Genomic DNA, 21,772 nt, shown 5'->3' with positions numbered 1-21,772 from the left:
AATGTTTCACAGTTGTAATGGCTGGCAAAAGGTGCTTCAACTAAGTATTAACTCTGGGTGCGAAGATACATGCAATCAAGACATCTTCAAAAAATGTCTCTATATTTTCTTTCACTTTGGAAATGTGGAGTAGGTTATATAAATTGATAGGAAACTGCCTACATATTCCTGTGAAAAATATTTCCCAAACTTTGTCTTTTTTTTTTAAGACATACTACTGGGATCCTGCAGATGAAAGTGGGGCTACAAAAACGCAATTACTGTTACATCAAGGGGTAGCATTTATGGAAAAGAGGCCTGGGGCCGTGTGTGTGTGTGTGTGTGGGGGGGGGGGGTATGTGTGTGTGAGAGATGGAGAGAGATACAGAGAGAGCATGTGAAAGAGACTGTCCCTCTGACTATCCCCTAGTGTTAAAGGTAGTGTAGGGTTTAAATCCCAGCTGGTACTTGATAACCTATTACTTCAAACCTATTCCTCTGTTAGCCTCTCTAGGGTAGGGGGCAGTATTTGCACGTCCGGATAAAAAACGTACCCAATTTAATCTGGTTATTACTACTGCCCAGAAACTAGAATATGCATGTAATTGTTTGATTTGGATAGAAAACACCCTAAAGTTTCTAAAACTGTTTGAATGGTGTCTGTAAGTATAACAGAACTCATATGGCAGGCAAAAACCTGAGAAGATTCCTTACAGGAAGTGCCCTCTCTGACCATTTCTTGGCCTTCTACACTCTCTTTATTGAAAACTGAGGATCTCTGCTGTAACGTGACACTTCCTACGGCTCCCATAGGCTCTCAGAAGGCGGCAAAACGTTGAATGATGACTTTGCAGGCCATGGCTGAAAAACAGTAGCGCATTTGGATAGTGGTCGATCAGAAAACAATGAGACTGGGGGCGCGTGCACGAGCCGACACCATGTTTTTATTTTTTCGTCTTTGAAAGAAAACAGGGTTTCCCGGTCGGAATATTATCGCTTTTTTTACGAGAAAAATCGCATAAAAATTGATTTTAAACAGCGGTTGACATGCTTCGAAGTACGGTAATGGAATATTTAGAATTTTTTTGTCACGAAACGCGTCGGGCGCGTCACCCTTCGTCACCCTTCGGAGATGGTGTCTTGAACGCACGAACAAAACAGAGGATATTTGAACATAACTATGGATTATTTTGAACCAAACCAACATTTGTTATTGAAGTAGAAGTCCTGGGAGTGCATTCTGACGAAGAACAGCAAAGGTAATCCAATTTTTCTTATAGTAAATCTGAGTTTGGTGAGGGCCAAACTTGGTGGGTGTCAAAATAGCTAGCCCGTGATGGCGAGCTATCTACTCAGAATATTGCAAAATGTGCTTTTGCCGAAAAGCTATTTTAAAATCAGACATAGCGGTTGCATAAAGGAGTTCTGTATCTATAATTCTTAAAATAATTGTTATGTTTTTTGTGAACGTTTATCGTGAGTAATTTAGTAAATTCACCGGGAGTTTGCGGTGGGTATGCTAGTTCTGAACGTCACATGCTAATGTAAAAAGCTGGTTTTTGATATAAATATGAACTTGATTGAACAAAACATGCATGTATTGTATAACATAATGTCCTAGGAGTGTCATCTGATGAAGATCATCAAAGGTTAGTGCTGCATTTAGCTGTGGTTTGGGTTTATGTGACATTATATGCTAGTTTGAAAAATGGGTGTCTGATTATTTCTGGCTGGGTACTCTGCTGACATAATCTAATGTTTTGCTTTCGTTGTAAAGCCTTTTTGAAATTGGACAGTGTGGTTAGATTAACGAGAGTCTTGTCTTTAAAATGGTGTAAAATAGTCATATGTTTGAGAAATTGAAGTAATAGCATTTCTAAGGTATTTGAATATCGCGCCACGGGATTCACTGGCTGTTGAGTAGGTGGGACGATTTCGTCCCACATACCCTAGAGAGGTTAGATATTCCACTAACCACTGCGGACATTTCAGATTCCCTAATTGACTAGGCGAGGAGTCGCCGCTAATCCACTGCCCCACGGCCAGACTCTCCAGCTCTCTCCAGCTCATCTCTCCAGGCCAGGTCAGGCGAATGACCTGTCGTGCCCACAGACAGCTCTCACAATGGGGCTAGTGTTGGTGTCAGGCCCCCTGCCTTCCCTGAGACAACCAGGTCGATGGGAGTTCAGTCTGGAGGCGTTAACAGCGGTAGCAGGCAGTGTCTGTTCAGTGGAATCATGCTGGGCTAATGATAGTACCCAGTAAATGAGCCCAGTAAGTGACTCTCAGCCAGCGGAGGCAAACAGTCTCTCTCAGCCAGAGGAGACAGGCAGTATCTCTCAGCCAAGTTTCAGTTTAAAGTTGTAATGTCACAAGTACAGTGAAATGCCTTTCTTGCCAGCTCAAACCCCAACAATGCAGTAATCAATAACAATGTAGTACTAAAAATAACAAGGTGTCACGTCCTGGCCAGTATAAGGGTTAATTGTCATTGTAGTTTGGTCAGGACGTGGCAGAGGGTATTTGGTTTATGTGGTTCGGGGTGGTGTGTTTGTTGTAGGGGATTTGATTTATGTATTCCGGGGTTTTTGGGCACTGTTCCTTGTTTATGTATTTCTATGTTGATCTAGCTGGTTGTATGTCTATGTTTGGTTAATTGGGGTTGGGACTCTCAATTGAAGGCAGGTGTTGTCTATTTGCCTTTGATTGGTGTTGTCTATTTGATTGGTGTTGTCTATTTGCCTTTGATTGGTCTTCCCTGCAACACCACGACATAATTCATGACAGAATCTCCCACCAAACCAAGACCAAGCAGTGGAGAGAGGAGCGGCACGCTCAGTGTATGGACTATGGGGAAAGATGGACTTGGGAGGAGATTTTGGATGGGGCTGGACCTTGGCATCAGGCTGGGGAATACCGTCGCCCACGGGAAGAGATCGAGGAAGCGAAGGCTGAGAGGCGGCAGTTTGAAGCCATGGCGAGGAAGCCGGAGAGGCACCCCCAAGATTTCTTTTGGGGGGGGCACACGGGTAGTTTGGCTAGGTCTAGGAAGAACCATAAGCCAGCTACCCGTGAGTACATGGAGGAGCGTAGGAGGTGGAGAGCGCCGGGTATCGCTGAGGTGCGCAATATCTCGCCTATACGCACGCACAGCCCAGTCCGCCCTGCACCAGCACCCCACTCGTGCAGGGCTACTAGTCTCATCCAGCCAGGACGGGCTGTGCAGGCGGTGCGATCACGGCCACCTGCGCGCCTCCATGGCCCAGTCTTTCCGGTTCCTGCCTCTCGTGCTTTCTCGGAAGTGAGTACCTCCGGGCTGGCACGTCCAGTACCAGCCCCACGCACAAGGCTTCTAGTGCGTCAGTTCAGCCCCGTCAGTCAAGAGTCGTCAGAGCTGCCCATCAGTCAAGAGTCGCCAGAGCTGCCCGTCAGTCAAGAGTCGCCAGAGCTGCCCGTCAGTCAAGAGTCGCCAGAGCTGCCCGTCAGTCAAGAGTCGCCAGAGCTGCCCGTCAGTCAAGAGTCGCCAGAGCTGCCCGTCAGTCAAGAGTCGCCAGAGCTGCCCGTCAGTCAAGAGTCGCCAGAGCTGCCCGTCAGTCAAGAGTCGCCAGAGCTGCCCGTCAGTCAAGAGTCGCCAGAGCGGCCAGACTGCCCGGAGATGCCAGAGCGGCCAGACTGTCCTCCGGGTCTGCCAGAGCGGCCCGACTGTCCTCCGGGTCTGCCAGAGCGGCCCGACTGTCCTCCGGGTCTGCCAGAGCGGTCCGACTGTCCTCCGGGTCTGCCAGAGCGGTCCGACTGTCCTCCGGGTCTGCCAGAGCGGCCCGACTGTCCTCCGGCCCAGCCCGAGTGGCCCGTCTGCCCGGAGCTGCCGGGGTGGCCCGTCTGCCCGGAACTGTCAGAACCAGAGCCACCTCCAGATATAGGTGGGTTGGGGAGGGGGGGTGTAGCACAGTGCCGTCGTTGACGGCAGCTACCCTCCCTTCCCTCCCTTTAGTTTAGGGGGATTTTTTGTTGTTGTTTGGGGTTTTTGTTTTTCTTGAGGTGCTTCCGTGGTTAGCACCTTTAGGGGGGGTACTGTCACGTCCTGGCCAGTATGAGGGTTAATTGTCATTCTAGTTTGGTCAGGACGTGGCAGAGGGTATTTGGTTTATGTGGTTCGGGGTGGTGTGTTTGTTGTAGGGGATTTGATTTATGTATTCCGAGGTTTTTGGGCACTGTTCCTTGTTTATGTATTTCTATGTTGATCTAGCTGGTTGTATATCTATGTTTGGTTAATTGGGGTTGGGACTCTCAATTGAAGGCAGGTGTTGTCTATTTGCCTTTGATTGAGAGTCCCATATAGTAGGGTGTGTTTGTGTTTGTCTTTTGTGGGAGATTGTTTGTGAGCACTGCTTGTTGAGCCTGCCACACTGTTGTTAGTTGTGAGTATCATTTATTGTTTTGTTTTTTCTGTGGATGCCTTACTCTTTTTGTGAATTAAAAGAATGAGTATCCATATACCTGCTGCATTTTGGTCTTCCCTGCAACACCATGACATAATTCGTGACACAAGGTATAACGAAAACAAACTTGATATAAAAATAATAAATCAGAAGAACACAAGTAAACATACTATATACAGGGTCAGTTCCAGAACCATATTTACAATGTGCAGTGATACTGTAAGGATAGAGGTAGATATGTATAGGGATAAACATACTATATACTAAATTGGGGTGGCATGTAGCCTAGCGGTTAGAGTGTTGGACTAGTAACCAAAAGGTTGCTAGATCGAATCCCTGAGCTGACAAGGTAAAAATCTGTCGTTCATCCCTTGAACAAGGCAGTTAACCCACTGTTCCTAGGCCGTCATTGTAAATAAAAATGTGTTCTTAACTGACTTGCCTAATAAAATAAATATACAGGGTCAGTTCCAGAACCATATTTACAATGTTCTGGAGTGTTAGATATGCATGGGGTAAATGTACTATATACAGGGTCAGTTCCAGTACCAGTACCAGACACCTGAAACCCCACCTCTTTAAGGAATACCTGGGATAGGATAAAGTAATCCTTCTAACCCCCCCCCCCCCAAAAAAAAAAGATTTAGATGCACTATTGTAAAGTGGTTGTTCCACTGGATATCATAAGGTGAATGCACCAATTTGTAAGTCGCTCTGGATAAGAGCGTCTGCTAAATGACGTAAATGTAAATATTGTTAATGCGCAGGGATACTGGAGTGTTAGAGGTAGATATGTATAGGGGTAAGATGACTAGGCATCAGGATATATGATAAACAGAGTAGCAGCAGTGTATATGAGGATTGTATGTGAGTGGGTGTGTGTAGAGTCAGTATAAATGTATGAGCATATGTGTGTGTGAGCAAATGATGGAGTGAGTGTTTATGTGTGTGTTGGAGTATCAGTGTGTGTAATGTGTAGTGCCCTGTCAGTGTGCATAGAGACAAAAATAAGAATAAAATACAAAGATCAACTCAGTCTGTGTAGCCATTTTGTTAGCTATTTAGGAAGCTATTAATCAGCCTCATGGCATGGGGATAGAAGCTGTTCAGGAGCCTTTAGGTGTCAGACTTGTTGATCTGGTACTGCTTGCCGGGCAGAAGCAGAGAGAACAGTCTATGGCTTGGCAGGTTGGAGCCTTTAACCATTTTCTGGGCCTTTCTTTCACACTGCCTGATATAGAAGTCCTGGATGGCAGGGAGCTCGGCCCCTGTGATGTACTAGACTGTCCGCACCACCCTCTGTAGCGCCATGCGATCGAGGACGGTGCTGTTGCCATACTAAGCAGTGATGCAGCCAGTCAAGATGCACTGAATGGTGCAGCTGTAAAACTTTCTGAGGATTTGAGGGCCCATGCCAAGCCTTTTCAACCTCCTGAGTGGGAAGAGGGACTGTTGTGCCTTCTTCATGTCTGTGCACGTGTGTGTGGACCATTTTATGTTCTTAGTGATTTGGACACCAAAGATCTTGAAACTTTCAAACCACTCCACTGCAGCCCCGTTGATGTGGATGGGAAAGTGCTCGCCCCCCCATTTCCTGTAGTCCACGATCAGCTCCTTGGTCTTACTGACGTTGATGGAGAGGTTGTCGTTCCGGCACCACACTGCCAAGTCACTGACCTTCTCCCTGTAGGCTGTCTCATTGTCGCTGGTGATCAGGCCTACCATTGTCGTGTCGTCAGCAAACTTGATTATGGTGTTGGAGTCGTGCGTGGCCACGCAGTCGTGGGTGTAACAGGGAAAACAGGAGGGGACTAAGCACACACCCCTGATAGTCCCCTGTGTTTAGGGTCAGAGTGACGGAGATGATGTTGCCTATTCACCACCTAGGGTCGGCACGTCAGGAAGTCCAGGATCCAGTTGCAGATGGAGGTGTTTAGTCCCAAGGTCCTAAGCTTAGTGATGAGCTTGGAGGGGACAATGGTGTTGAATGCTGAGCTGTAGTCAATGAACAGCATTCTCACATAGGTATTCTTCTTATCTAGGTGGATGAGGGCAGTGTCGAGTGCAATTGAGATTGCGTTGTCTATGGATCTGTTTGGGCGGTATGCAAATTGAGGACGTCTAGGGTGTCTGGGATGATGGAGTTGATGTGTTCCATAACCAGCCTCTCAAAGCTTCATGATTTCAGATGTAAGTGCTACAGGGCGGTAGTCATTGTGGCATGAAGCCTTAGAGTTCTTGGGAACAGGAATGATGGTGGTCATCTTAAAACATGTGGAGCTTACATATTGAGACAAGGAGAGGTTGAAAACTACAGTGAATAGGCCTCCCAAGGTGAGCAGCGGTTTAAGTCACTACAGACAGGGATTCGATCCCAGGCTGTGTCATAGGGTGGCACAGAATTGGCGGGTTTGGCCGGGGGGGTTTCCTTGGATTATCGCGCTCTAGCAACTTCTTGTGGCGGGCAGGGCGCCTGCAGGCTGACTTCAGTCGTCAGTTGAATGGTGTTTCCTCTGACACATTGGTGCAACTGGCTTCCGGGTTAGCCTGTTGGGGATAGGGGGCAGTATTTACACGGCCGGATAAAAAACGTACCCGATTTAATCTGGTTACTACTCCTGCCCAGTAACTAGAATATGCATACAATTATTGGCTTTGGATAGAAAACACCCTAAAGTTTCTAAAACTGTTTGAATGGTGTCTGTGAGTATAACAGAACTCATATGGCAGGCAAAAACCTGAGAAGATTTCATGCAGGAAGTGGCCTGTCTGACAAGGTGTCGTTCTTCTTGTCTCTGTTTATTGAAGAGTGAGGATCTTAGCTGTCCCGTGACACTTCCTACGGCTGCCATAGGCTCTCAGAAGGCGGCAAAACGCTGAATCATGGCTTTGCAGGCTCTGGCTGAAAAAAAGTAGCGCGTTTGGGTAGTGGCTGGTTACAGTACTGTGAGACTCGTCGACCAAAAGCTTTGTTTTCTTTCCTCTGTTTAGCTAAATGGACATTCCCGGTCGGAATATTATCGAATTTTTACGATAAAATGGCATAAAAATTGATTTTAAACAGCGGTTGACATGCTTCGAAGTACGGTAATGGAATATTGAGATTTTTTTGTCACGAATTGCGCCATGCGCACGACCCTGATTTACCATTTCGGATAGTTTCTGGAACGCACGAACAAAACGCCGCTATTCGGATATAATGATGGATTATTTTGGACCAAACCAACATTTGTTATTGAAGTAGCAGTCCTGGGAGTGCATTCTGACGAAGACAACAAAAGGTAATCAAACTTTTATAATAGTAAATCTGATATTGGTGAGTGCTAAACTTGCCGGGTGTCTACATAGCTAGCCCGTGATGGCTGGGCTATGTACTTAGAATATTGCAAAATGTGCTTTCACCAAAAAGCTATTTTAAAATCGGACATATCGAGTGCATAGAGGAGTTCTGTATCTATAATTCTTAAAATAATTGTTATGCTTTTTGTGAACGTTTATCGTGAGTAATTTAGTAAATTGTTAGCAAATTCCCCGGAAGTTTGCGGGGGGGTATGCTAGTTCTGAACGTCACATGCTAATGTAAAAAGCTGTTTTTTGATATAAATATGAACTTGATTGAACAAAACATGCATGTATTGTATAACATAATGTCCTAGGTGTGTCATCTGATGAAGATCATCAAAGGTTAGTGCTGCATTTAGCTGTCTTCTGGGTTTTTGTGACATTATATGCTAGCTTGAAAAATGGGTGTCTGATTATTTCTGGCTTGGTACTCTGCTGACATAATCTAATGTTTTGCTTTCGCTGTAAAGCCTTTTTGAAATCGGACAGTGTGGTTAGATAAAGGAGAGTCTTGTCTTTAAAATGCTGTGAAATAGTCATATGTTTGAAAAATTGAAGTTTTTGTATTTTGAGGAATTTGTAATTCGCGCCACGCCTATCATTGGATATTGGAGCAGGTGTTCCGCTAGCGGAACGTCTAGATGTAAGAGGTTAACGAGAGTCTTGTCTTTAAAATGGTGTAAAATAGTCATATGTTTGAAAAATTGAAGTTTTTGCATTTTTGAGGTATTTGAATATCGCGCCACGGGATTACACTGGCTGTTGAGTAGGCCCAGAGAGGTTAAGCGGGCGGGTGTTAAGGAGTGCGGTATGGCGGGTCATGTTTTGGAGGACGCATGACTCGACCATCTCGCCTCTTCCGAGCTCGTTGGAGAGTTGCAGCAATGAGACACGGTTGTAGAAAAAGGGGGTAAACTTGTTTTAAAATAATAATTACTGTGAATATACCTGCCAGCTATTCTGCACATGCTCTGAGAATGCGCCATGGAATACTATTGGGCCTCATGGCCTTGGGGGTATTGACCTGATTAATGACTTTACTCACGTCGGCCTTGGAGAGTGAGATCACCCATTCTTCTGCGTCGGTGGCCCTTGGAGAGCGAGATCACCCATTCTTCTGGGTCGGTGGCCCTTGGAGCGCGAGATCACCCATTCTTCTGGGTCGGTGGCCCTTGGAGCGCGAGATCACCCATTCTTCTGGGTCGGTGGCAGCCCTCACACCCGGCACGATGTTGTTATTGTCAAAGCGTGCATGAAATGCATTGAGTTCGTCTGGTAGAGAGACATCGTTGGGCAGATCACGGCTTGGTCTTCCTTTGTAATCCGTAATGGACTTTAGCCAATGCTACATCTGGCGGGCGTCAGATGTAGCATACGATTCCACATTATTTCCTATATTGTCCTTTTGCTCCTTTGATGACTCTGCGGAGGTCATAGTGGGACTTCTTGTACTTGTTCCTGTCCTCAGCTGTAGCCTCAGGGTTGTCTGTGATAGCCCTGTAAGAAGTAGCCCTGTCCTTTAGTTTAGCACCAACCTCAGTGTTAATCCAGGGCTTTTGATTGGTGAAGCAGTGGACATTAACTGTGGGGAATACGTCAAATGTATTTCCTAATGAACCCGGTGACAGAGGTGGTTAGTTCGTCAATGTTATTGGCAAAGTTCCAAAATATACTCCAATCTGCACTAGCAAAGCAGTCCTGTAGCATAATCTCTGATTCTAGAGACCATTTCTCAATGGAGCGAGTTGCGGGTAATTCATGTTTGAGCTTCTGCTTGTAAACAGGAAGCAGGAGTACGGAGTCATGATCTGATCTGCCGAATGGGGGACGAGGGTGGTCCTTGTATTATTGCTTGTGGGTAAAGTAACAGTGGTCTAGGACTTTTTCGTCCCTAATGGTGAGGGAGACATGTTGATGGATGTGTGGCATCACGTGTCTTAATCATGTGGAATTAAAATTGCCGGCAACCAGAAAAGCAGTCTCTCTCAGCCAGCGGAGGCAGACAGTGTCTCTCAGCCAGCGGAGGCAGACAGTGTCTCTCAGCCAGCGGAGGCAGACAGTGTCTCTCAGCCAGCGGAGGCAGACAGTGTCTCTCAGCCAGCGGAGGCAGACAGTGTCTCTCAGCCAGCGGAGGCAGACAGTGTCTCTCAGCCAGCGGAGGCAGACAGTGTCTCTCAGCCAGCGGAGGCAGACAGTGACTCTCAGCCAGCGGAGGCAGACAGTGTCTCTCAGCCAGCGGAGGCAGACAGTGTCTCTCAGCCAGCGGAGGCAGACAGTGTCTCTCAGCCAGCGGAGGCAGACAGTGTCTCTCAGCCAGCAGAGGCAGACAGTGTCTCTCAGCCAGCGGAGGCAGACAGTGTCTCTCAGCCAGCGGAGGCAGACAGTGTCTCTCAGCCAGCGGAGGCAGACAGTCTCTCTCAGCCAGCGGAGGCAGACAGTGTCTCTCAGCCAGCGGAGGCAGACAGTGTCTCTCAGCCAGCGGAGGCAGACAATATCTCCCTTCCACCAAAACGTCGTAATGGACAGATAACACATCACTGGGAGGAGACGGTCTAATGGACAGATAACACATCACTGGGAGGAGACGGTCTAATGGACAGATAACACATCACTGGGAGGAGACGGTCTAATGGACAGATAACACATCACTGGGAGGAGACGGTCTAATGGACAGATAACACATCACTGGGAGGAGACGGTCTAATGGACAGATAACACATCACTGGGAGGAGACCGTCTAATGGATAGATAACACATCACTGGGAGGAGACGGTCTAATGGACAGATAACACATCACTGGGAGGAGACGGTCTAATGGACAGATAACACATCACTGGGAGGAGACGGTCTAATGGACAGATAACACATCACTGGGAGGAGACGGTCTAATGGACAGATAACACATCACTGGGAGGAGACCGTCTAATGGACAGATAACACATCACTGGGAGGAGACGGTCTAATGGACAGATAACACATCACTGGGAGGAGACGGTCTAATGGACAGATAACACATCACTGGGAGGAGACGGTCTAATGGACAGATAACACATCACTGGGAGGAGACGGTCTAATGGACAGATAACACATCACTGGGAGGAGACGGTCTAATGGACAGATAACACATCACTGGGAGGAGACGGTCTAATGGACAGATAACACATCACTGGGAGGAGACGGTCTAATGGACAGATAACACATCACTGGGAGGAGACGGTCTAATGGACAGATAACACATCACTGGGAGGAGACGGTCTAATGGACAGATAACACATCACTGGGAGGAGACGGTCTAATGGACAGATAACACATCACTGGGAGGAGACGGTCTAATGGACAGATAACACATCACTGGGAGGAGACGGTCTAATGGACAGATAACACATCACTGGGAGGAGACGGTCTAATGGACAGATAACACATCACTGGGAGGAGACGGTCTAATGGACAGATAACACATCACTGGGAGGAGACGGTCTAATGGACAGATAACACATCACTGGGAGGAGACGGTCTAATGGACAGATAACACATCACTGGGAGGAGACGGTCTAATGGACAGATAACACATCACTGGGAGGAGACGGTCTAATGGACAGATAACACATCACTGGGAGGAGACGGTCTAATGGACAGATAACACATCACTGGGAGGAGACGGTCTAATGGACAGATAACACATCACTGGGAGGAGACGGTCTAATGGACAGATAACACATCACTGGGAGGAGACGGTCTAATGGACAGATAACACATCACTGGGAGGAGACGGTCTAATGGACAGATAACACATCACTGGGAGGAGACGGTCTAATGGACAGATAACACATCACTGGGAGGAGACGGTCTAATGGACAGATAACACATCACTGGGAGGAGACGGTCTAATGGACAGATAACACATCACTGGGAGGAGACGGTCTAATGGACAGATAACACATCACTGGGAGGAGACGGTCTAATGGACAGATAACACATCACTGGGAGGAGACGGTCTAATGGACAGATAACACATCACTGGGAGGAGACGGTCTAATGGACAGATAACACATCACTGGGAGGAGACGGTCTAATGGACAGATAACACATCACTGGGAGGAGACGGTCTAATGGATAGATAACACATCACTGGGAGGAGACGGTCTAATGGACAGATAACACATCACTGGGAGGAGACGGTCTAATGGACAGATAACACATCACTGGGAGGAGACCGTCTAATGGACAGATAACACATCACTGGGAGGAGACGGTCTAATGGACAGATAACACATCACTGGGAGGAGACGGTCTAATGGATAGATAACGGTCAATGGACACTGGAGAAAAAACAATGAAACCATTGAGCTCATTCTTATTATGTGTGTGTGTATCTTATTGTGTGTGTGTATCTATCGCTCTTCATTCCTATTTGTCTATATATTGTATGTCATTCCTTGCACTCTCTTTCCCTTCTGCCGAATGTTAACCCCCTATCAATCAATCAATTTATCAATCAAATGTATTTATAAAGCCCTTTTTACACCAGCAGATGTCACAAAGTGCTTATACAAAACCCCAAAATAAAACCTCTATCATGGTGGCCTCCACTGCTCTACCCCCTTTCACCACCCCTTAAATCTCTGCATGGTGCAGAACTCACCTCGTCCATCATCCCTCGCCTCCCTCCCTCCATCAATCCATCCCTCATTCCCTCCCTCCATCCACATGCCTGGGGATTGATCAGGCCCTCATCCCTCAGGCCGGCTGTCACACACACACACACACACACACACACACACACACACACACACACACACACACACTCTCTCGCTCTCTCTCTCTTTCGCCCGTCACGCCATCTGGCCTGCGCGTGTCATCATCTCCAGGTGATTGACAGCTGTGGAGAGGACGGAGCCCAGAGGCAGATCGCCACACCGACCCTGTATTCACCAAATCATTAGTGCTGCTGGGTGACTGGTGGTGGGTGGGCTGTTGGCCCGTCACTCAAATCAGGGAGGGGGATGCTGAGTGGGGGAGTTCATGGAGCGAAGGTGTGAGATATTGAGTAAATGGCTGCCTTCCTCCTCAGGCCCGACTACTGTACAATGCCAATAGTGTACATGCTATGTGTGTTTGTGTACATTCTGCGTCTATACATTTAGTCTGTATATCCCGTTTATCATCTGTCTGTTTTTTGTTTATTGTGGTAGCAGCATTTTACTGAGTAACACTTCTTTACATGCAAATGTATTTGTAATCATGTAATAAAGGTGATTCTGATTCTTATTGTGTGCCATGTCATCCACTTCACAGTGACATTATCATAGTCACGGATACACACACACACACACACACACACACACACACACACACACACACACACACACACACACACACACACACACACACACACACACACACACACACACACACACACACACACACACACACAGGGCAGCAAGGCAGTAGCATTATGACAGTGTATGGTAACACTGCCCCTGTACAGGGCCCTTTCACCAAATCGGTGACTTTTGAGAACTGTAAATTTGTCAAAAAAACTTTGGATTTCACCTCATTTTAACATTCTGTCATAAAGAGCACATGTTCAACTTCATAAAAATAGTTCTCAACTCAAGGTTAAATAAAAACATTACAATAGTAAGTAACAGGATTGACCATAACAGGGCTGACCGTAACAGGGCTGACCATAACAGGGTTGACCGTAACAGGGTTGATGATTTCTTCTTAAATCGGCCATAAATCCCCTTGTGACAGGAGGAATGGAAGCTTGTTGTGTGTAACAGGGAGGGGCAATTGAATATAAGCAACAACAACAAAAAACATTTGTAGCCTGTCTATCACAGGAGGATGGTGGCACCTTAATTGGGGAGGACGGGCTCATGGTAATGGCTGGAGTGGAATCAGTGGAATGGTATCAAATACATCAAACACATACTGAAGGTTCCATGTGTTTGATGCCATTCCATTCCAGCCATTGTTATGAGCCATCCTCCCCTCAGCAGCCTCCAGTGCTGTCTATACTGTATGGTTAACAGGGTTGACGCTTTATGCATGACCTGCTCAGTTTTCCACCACAAAACACCAGAAAATTGCCCAAAAGAGTTGAACCAGCTCACCTGATTTGACTAGATGTTTCTTTTGAAAATGTTTTTTTTTTAAAGGAATAGTTTCATCATATTAAAACGAGAGTTCAGTTCACATTACAGGGTTGACCTAAAACTGAGGGACAGACGGAAATGAATCACTGTTCACATTAAATGAATAATCATCTCCAGAAATGACTTTGTCAAAGCAACAAATTAACGAGGGCTTTACAAGGATGGTGAAAACTTGGAGAGATTTTGAGATAATGTGGGTTAATATGTTCCTAGAAGTGACACAGGGTTGACAGATGCAAAATGCCAAATTTTGGCAATTTAGCAATTCATATTAAAAATCAGATGTATTGAATTCTCTGTCTATATTAATGGGCCCTTTATTTAATATAACAGGCTTTTAAAGTGCACAGTTTCTTCTTAAATTATTAAAGGCCCAGATGCAAAAGGAACAACCCTACTGCAATAACAAATTAGACTGACTGGTCCCAGAGCAACGGCTCGATGTGTTCAATAACAACAGACACAAACACTGCACTGTCTCTGACTGAGACCCATCTGGACAGTGCCTGTCTGAAAGCTGGACATGTTTTGATGCCATGAATCCTACCTTTGTTTTCCAGCCAATATTGAATAATTACAAAAGCAAGGTATTTAATCGGAGACCAGCTGTCCACAGTGTGTGTGTGTGTGTGTGTGTGTGTGTGTGTGTGTGTGTGTGTGTGTGTGTGTGTGTGTGTGTGTGTGTGTGTGTGTGTGTGTGTGTGTGTGTGTGTGTGTGTATTCCAAAGCAATTGAGGATATCACAGGGGGGAACTGAAAGCTGCACCTATGGCTGGACTTATGACTAATGCAAGCACGTACACCATCACACACACACGCATGCAAGTACACACACACACACACACACACACACACACACACACACACACATGCATGGAAGTACACACGCACACAAACGCACACACACAATCCCTCCTCCCCTATACTTCTACCCCCCTCCACACACATCTCCCTTCAGGTAGGTATAGTTACCTGAGGGACTCAGCCATGCGTCGCAGGTCCTCGTTCTGCTGCTTGAGGCGTTCCAGCTTGGCCAGGATCTTGGATAGCTCTCTGCTGGATCTCTCTGGGTGCTCACTGTCCCTCACAAGGTGGCCCCCGATGTAGAATAGCAGCGTGCCCCACGCCAGCAGTACCAGGGTAACCCAGCGCCAGGAGCCCGCCCAGGGCCGCATCGTAGCTCAGCCTGCCCACCTACACACACCGTCGCGACCCGTCACAATAGCAGCCTGGGCATCCTCACTGGCACCGCAGTGCAGGGGCAGTGGGAGGGAGGTGGTGAGAGAGAGGAGGGTTTTTGGGGCAGTGTATCTCAGGTGAGGTTCAGCCTCTTCTCCGTGTGCTAGAGCATGACCAACGCCCCTTTCTGTTGTTCCAGCCCTGTCCTGCTAGGGGCTCCACCTCTTGCTCTTCGTGACTGTGTCGCCTTCCGCTCCACTCCTTGCCCGCTGCTGGTCCCCCCTGGTCTGTACGTGTCACCTCTTCCTCTAGCTTCCTCCTGTCTTACTTCATGTGTTTGGCCTGGCTCCTTTGGGGACAGAGAGAGAAAGAGAGCTAGTCAAACAGACAGAAATACAAAGGGATCGATGGATGGACAGATGGACAGACAGACACACACACACGGACCCACATAGACAGACAGATGCCAGAGGAGCTGAGCAACAGAGCCAAACTCCCAGAGAAGGACAGACGCAGCTCAGAGGAACAAGGCTTGCTGGCTGTACCAGTGGGGGCATTGTGTGACTGGCCCTGACAGAGCCGAGGCTCAGCAACCCCACAGGATTGTTCAGCATGACACTGCAATTTACATTTCCACCGTGATGTAAAACGCTCCAAGAGCCACAATGCACTGTGATGAGAAAACAAAGGGACTGGGATGTTCTGTTTTCTCTCTCTCTCTCTCTCACTCTCACCCTCTTATCTATCTATCTCTCTCTCTTTAACACTCTACTCTCAAACACACTTTCTCACCCCCATTTCTCTTCACTTTCTCTCTATCTATCTATAGAGAGAACGAGCGAGAGAGAGAGAGAGAGCGAGCGAGAGAAAGAGAGAGAGCGAGAGAAAGAGAGAGCGAGAGAAAGAGTGATAGAAAGAGAGAGTGAGAGAAAGAGTGATAGAGAGAAAAAGACTGACAGAGAGAGAGGGAGAGAGAGAGATAGAGAGAGAAAGACCGACAGAGATCGAGAGAGAGTGATCGAGAAAGAGGAAGAGAGAGAAAAGAGACAGAGATACAGAAAGAGTGATAGAGAAAGAGAGAGAGAGAAAGAGAGAGCGAGAGAAAGAGAGAGAGCGAGAGAAAGGGAGAGAAAGAGTGATAGAGAAAGAGGGAGAGAGAGAGAAAGAGGGACAGAGAGAAAGAGTGATAGAGAGAAAGAGGGACAGAGAGAGAGAAAGGGAGAGAGAGAGAGAGAAAGAGTGATAGAGAAAGAGAGAGATAGGGAGAGGGCAAGAGTGAGAGAGAGAGTGCAAGAGCGAGAGAGAGCGCAAGAGAGCGCAGGAGCGAGAGAGAGCACAAGAGTGAGAAAGAGTGAGACAGAGAGAGAGAAAGGGAGAAAAGAAAGAGAGAGAGATAGAGAGAGAAAGAGGGACAGAGACAGAAAGAGTGAGAGAGAGAGGGAGAGAGAGAGAAAGAGGGACAGAGACAGAGAAAGGGAGAAAGACAGACAGAGAGAGAGAGTGATAGAGCAAGAAAGAGAGAAAGAGAGAGATAGGGAGAGAGCAAGAGAGTGAGAGATCAAGAGAGCGAGAGAGAGAGCGAGAGAGAGAGCAAGAGAGCGAGAAAGAGGGAGAGAGAGAAAGAGAGAGAGAAAGGGAGAAAGACAGAGAGAAAGAGAGAGAGAAAGGGAGAGAGATAGAAAGAGAGAGAGAAAGAGTGATAGAGAGAAAGAGGGAGAGAGAGAGAAAGAGGGACAGAGACAGAAAGAGAGAGAGAAAGAGGGACAGAGACAGAAAGGGAGAAAGAAAGAGGGACAGAGAGGGAGAAAGACAGACAGAGAGAGAGAGAGAGCGAGAAAGAGAAAGAGAGAGAAAGGGAGAGAGAGAAAGAGAGAGAGAGAAAGAATGATAGAGAAAGAGAGAGAGATAGAGAGAGAGCAAGAGAGAGAGAGCGCGAGAGAGAGCAAGAGAGAGAGAAGGGGAGAAAGACAGAGAGAAAGAGAGAGAAAGGGAGAGAGAAAGAGAGAGAGAGAAAGAGAGAGAGAGAAAGGGAGACAGAGAGATAGACAGCACCGTCAACAAAAACGGAAGGGATCTTTTGCAGCTCTGTAGAAGCCTGGGTCTGTACTTTGTCAATGGTAGGTTACGGGGGGACTCTTTAGGGAGATTCACCTACTGTTCACCTCTTGGCCACAGTACAATAGACTATATGATCACAGACATTGACCCTTTCTCTCTCAGCTCATTCACTGTCAAGCCACTAACACCTCTGTCTGAACACAGCCAAATTACGTTGTTCCTCAAAAGAACAGACATGGAAACAACCACACATTCACAGCCCAGTAAGCTGTACTACATCAGAAAGTCATACAGATGGGCCAAAACAGCACAGAAGAATACCAGAAAGCAACCTAGAACCAAAATATCCAAGCACTCTTAGATAACTTTCTGGATACCACATTCACTCACAGTAAAGAAGGCATCAATCTAGCAGTACAAAACATCAACTAATATATATATATATATATATATATATATATATATATATATATATATATATATATATATATATATATATATATATATATATATATATTCAGGCAAACGGCAAAAGAAGCACAATTGAAATTGATAAAAAACAAAACAAAAAAGATCACAGATGACAACTGGTTTGATGCAGATTGTAAAATTATAAAGAAAAAGACTTAGAACACTATCCAACCAAAAGCACAGAGACCCAAATAATGGTGAATTACACCTTCATTACTGTGAGACTTTAAAACTCTATAAACGTACACTCAGAACCAAAAAAGCACAGTACAACAGCAAGCAGCTGACACTAATTGAGGAGTCCATAAACACAAACAATGTAACGGCTCTCGTTGGTGGTAGAAGTAGACCAAGGCGCAGCGTGGTAACTGGTCATGATTCATTTATTCAAGAAACACTAAAACAAAATAACTACAGCAACAAAACGAAAGCGAACAGTTCTGTCAGGCACAGACACTAAACAGAAAACAAGATCCCACAAAACCCAAAAGGAAAATGACAACTTATATATGATCCCCAATCAGAGACAACGATAGACGGCTGCCTCTGATTGGGAACCACACTCGGCCAAAAACAAAGAAATAGAAAACCTAGACTTTCCCACCCGAGTCACACCCTGACCTAACCAAGCATAGAGAATAATAAGGATCTCTAAGGTCAGGGCGTGACAAACAACTTCTGGCAAAATTGGAAAAAACAAAAAAAATCTATACAAGAGGAATTAGCGATACAAAATGGTGACATATGGACAATCCATTTTAAAACACTCTACAACACCGTTCAAATTGACACAAAGGCAGAACAACGCCAAATTCATGACAAGTTGAATGGATTAGAAAAAGTTATAAAGGACAATCAAAATCCATTGGACTCCCCAATTACTGACCAGGAGTTCTATAAGAAACTTCAGGCTCTCAAATTTAAAAAAGCATGCGGACCTGATGGCATCCTAAATGAGATGCTCAAACTCACTAGTGCAAATTTTCAATTGGCTATATTAAAACTGTTTAATTTGATCCTGAGTGTAGGTTATTTCCCTGACATCTGGAATCAAGGACTCATAACCCCAATCTTTAAGAACAGAGTCAAATTTGACCCTAACAATTACAGAGGCATTTGTGTGAACAGTAACCTGGGGAAGGTTTTCTGTAGTATTATCAATGTAAGAGTTCTAAACTTACATCTAAATGTCTTGAGTAAAAGCCAAATTGGATTTATACCAAAACATCGCACAAATGATCATATTTACACCCTACACACCCTGATAGATAAACATGTCCACCAAAATAATACCAAAATATACGCTTGCTTTATCGACTTCCAAAAAGCATTTGATTCTATTTGGCATACAGGACTGTTCTACAAAGTTATTGAAAGTGGTGTAGGGGGTAAAACATATGACATAATTAAATCAATGTTTCCTGGCAATACCTGCAGCATTAAAATTGGTAAGAAAATAACAGAATTCTTTAACCTGTTATGGCTAGGGGGCAGTATTGACACGGGCCATTAAAAAACGTACCCGATTTAATCTGGTTACTACTCCTGCCAGTAACTAGAATATGCATATAATTATTGGCTTTGGATAGAAAACACCCTAAAGTTTCTACAACTGTTTGAATGGTGTCTGTGAGTATAACAGAACTCATATGGCAGGCCAAAACCTGAGAAGATTCCATGCATGAAGTGGCCTGTCTGACAAGTTGTGTTTCATCTTGGCTCTTTTTATTGAAGACTGAGGATCTTTGCTATAACGTGACACTTCCTACGGCTCCCATAGGCTCTCAGAGCCCGGGAAAAAGCTGAACGATATCGAGGCAGCCTCTGGCTGAAACACATTATCGCTTTTGGCAAGTGGCCGATCAGAGTACTATGGGCTTAGGCGCATGCCCGAGTCGACCCCATGCTTTATTTTCTTTCGTCTGTTTACCTAAACGCAGATTCCCGGTCGGAATATTATCGCTTTTTTATGAGAAAAATGGCATAAAAATTGATTTTAAACAGCGGTTGACATGCTTCGAAGTACGGTAATGGAATATTTCGAATTTTTTTGTCACGAATTGCGCCATGTTCGTCACCCTTATTTACCCTTTCGGATAGTGTCTTGAACGCACGAACAAAACGCCGCTATTTGGATATAACGATGGATTATTTGGGACCAAACCAACATTTGTTATTGAAGTAGAAGTCCTGGGAGTGCATTCTGACGAAGACAGCAAAGGTAATAACATTTTTCTTATAGTAAATCTGACTTTGGTGAGTGCTAAACTTGCTGGGTGTCTAAATAGCTAGCCCTGTGATGCCGGGCTATCTACTGAGAATATTGCAAAATGTGCTTTCACCGAAAAGCTATTTTAAAATCGGACATATCGAGTGCATAGAGGAGTTCTGTATCTATAATTCTTAAAATAATTGTTATGCTTTTTGTGAACGTTTATTGTGAGTAATTTAGTAAATTCACCGGCAGTGTTCGGTGGGAATGCTAGTCACATGCTAATGTAAAAAGCTGGTTTTTGATATAAATATGAACTTGATTGAACAAAACATGCATGTATTGTATAACATAATGTCCTTGGGTTGTCATCTGATGAAGATCATCAAAGGTTAGTGCTACATTTAGCTGTGGTTTGGGTTTATGTGACATTATATGCTAGCTTGAAAAATGGGTGTCTGATTATTTCTGGCTGGGTACTCTGCTGACATAATCTAATGTTTTGCTTTCGTTGTAAAGCCTTTTTGAAATCAGACAGTGTGGTTAGATTAACGAGAGTCTTGTCTTTAAAATGGTGTAAAATAGTCATATGTTTGAGAAATTGAAGTAATAGCATTTCTAAGGTATTTGAATATCGCGCCACAGGATTCCACTGGCTGTTACGTAGGTGGGGCGATTTGGTGCCACCTACCCTAGAGAGGTTAACCAGGGGCGGGGCCTTCGCCAGGGTTGCAATCTGAGCCCTGCACTCTTCAATATTTACATTAACGAATTGGCCACTATTCTAGATAAATCCTCAGCCCCTGGTGTTAGTCTCCACAATTCAGAAGTTAAATACCTACTCTTCGCAGATGACCTATGCCTGCTGTCACCCACAGCACATGGCCTACAGCAGAGCCTGGACCTGCTAGAGCAGTACTGCCAGACCTGGGCCCTGGCAGTAAACCCCAAAAAGAATAAAATAATGATTTTCCAGAGAAGATCCAGATCTCAGGGAATTAGACCAAAGTTCTCAATTGGTACAAAATATATAGAGTACTGTACACACTACAATTACTTAGGTTTAAAAATAAGCTCAACTGGACACCTTAATGAGGCAGTGAATGAACTGAGAGAGAAAGCACGCAAGGCATTCTACGCCATTAAAAAGCAAATTCAAATTGAAATATCTATTAAAATTTGGCTAAAACTAATTGAATATGTCATTGAACCAATTGCACTTTATGGCAGTGAGGTGTGGGGTCCACTTGCAAAACAAGATTTCATCAAATGGGACAAACACCCCATTGAAACCCTGCATGCAGAGTTCTGTAAGATGCATGCAGGGCAGGGCAATGCATGCAGGGCAGAATTAGGCCAATACCCACTAATAATAAAAACTCAAAAAAGAGCAATTACATTTTGGAAACATCTAAAATACAGTGACCCCCTCTCATATCATTACCAAGCCTTGCAATGCCAAGAGCTGAGCAAAGAAAATAGTCTCCTCATCCAGCTGGTCCTGGGGCTGAGTTTACAAACTTGTTCTACTAACACACTGAAGCCTCAGGACCAGAACATCCAATCAATCAGAATAAACCAAATTACAACACAGTCAAAACAAAACTACATTGCTTATTGGGAAACACAAGCACAAGCACAAAGCAAAATGCAGTGCTATCTGGCCCTAAATCGACAGTACACTGTGGCTAACTATTTGACCATGGTTACTGATCAAAACCTTAGAAAAACCTTGACAAAGTACAGGCTCGGTGAGCACAGCCTTGCCATTGAGAAGGGTAGACACAGGAAAACCTGGCTCCCTGTAGAGGAAAGAGAGTGAGAGAGCGAGAGAGAGCGAGAGCGAGAGATAGAGAGAGAGCGAGAGAGAGACAGAGAAAGAGAGAGAGAGAGAGACAGAGAGATAGGGAGAGAGTGAGACAGAGAGAGAG

At 45.4% G+C, this 21,772-nt stretch overlaps 1 pseudogene; it reads right to left on the bottom strand.

The window, feature by feature from the left end:
• The window catches only part of LOC106608211 (alpha-(1,6)-fucosyltransferase-like), a 213,992-nt pseudogene that overhangs the window by 56,362 nt on the left and 135,858 nt on the right, over positions 1 to 21,772 (bottom strand).

This window comes from Salmo salar, chromosome ssa06 (genome assembly GCF_905237065.1).
Source record: "Salmo salar chromosome ssa06, Ssal_v3.1, whole genome shotgun sequence".
Classification (NCBI taxonomy): domain Eukaryota; kingdom Metazoa; phylum Chordata; class Actinopteri; order Salmoniformes; family Salmonidae; genus Salmo; species Salmo salar.
The sequence above is the reverse complement of the archived record's forward strand: the minus strand, read 5'-3'. Positions and strand labels throughout refer to the sequence as shown.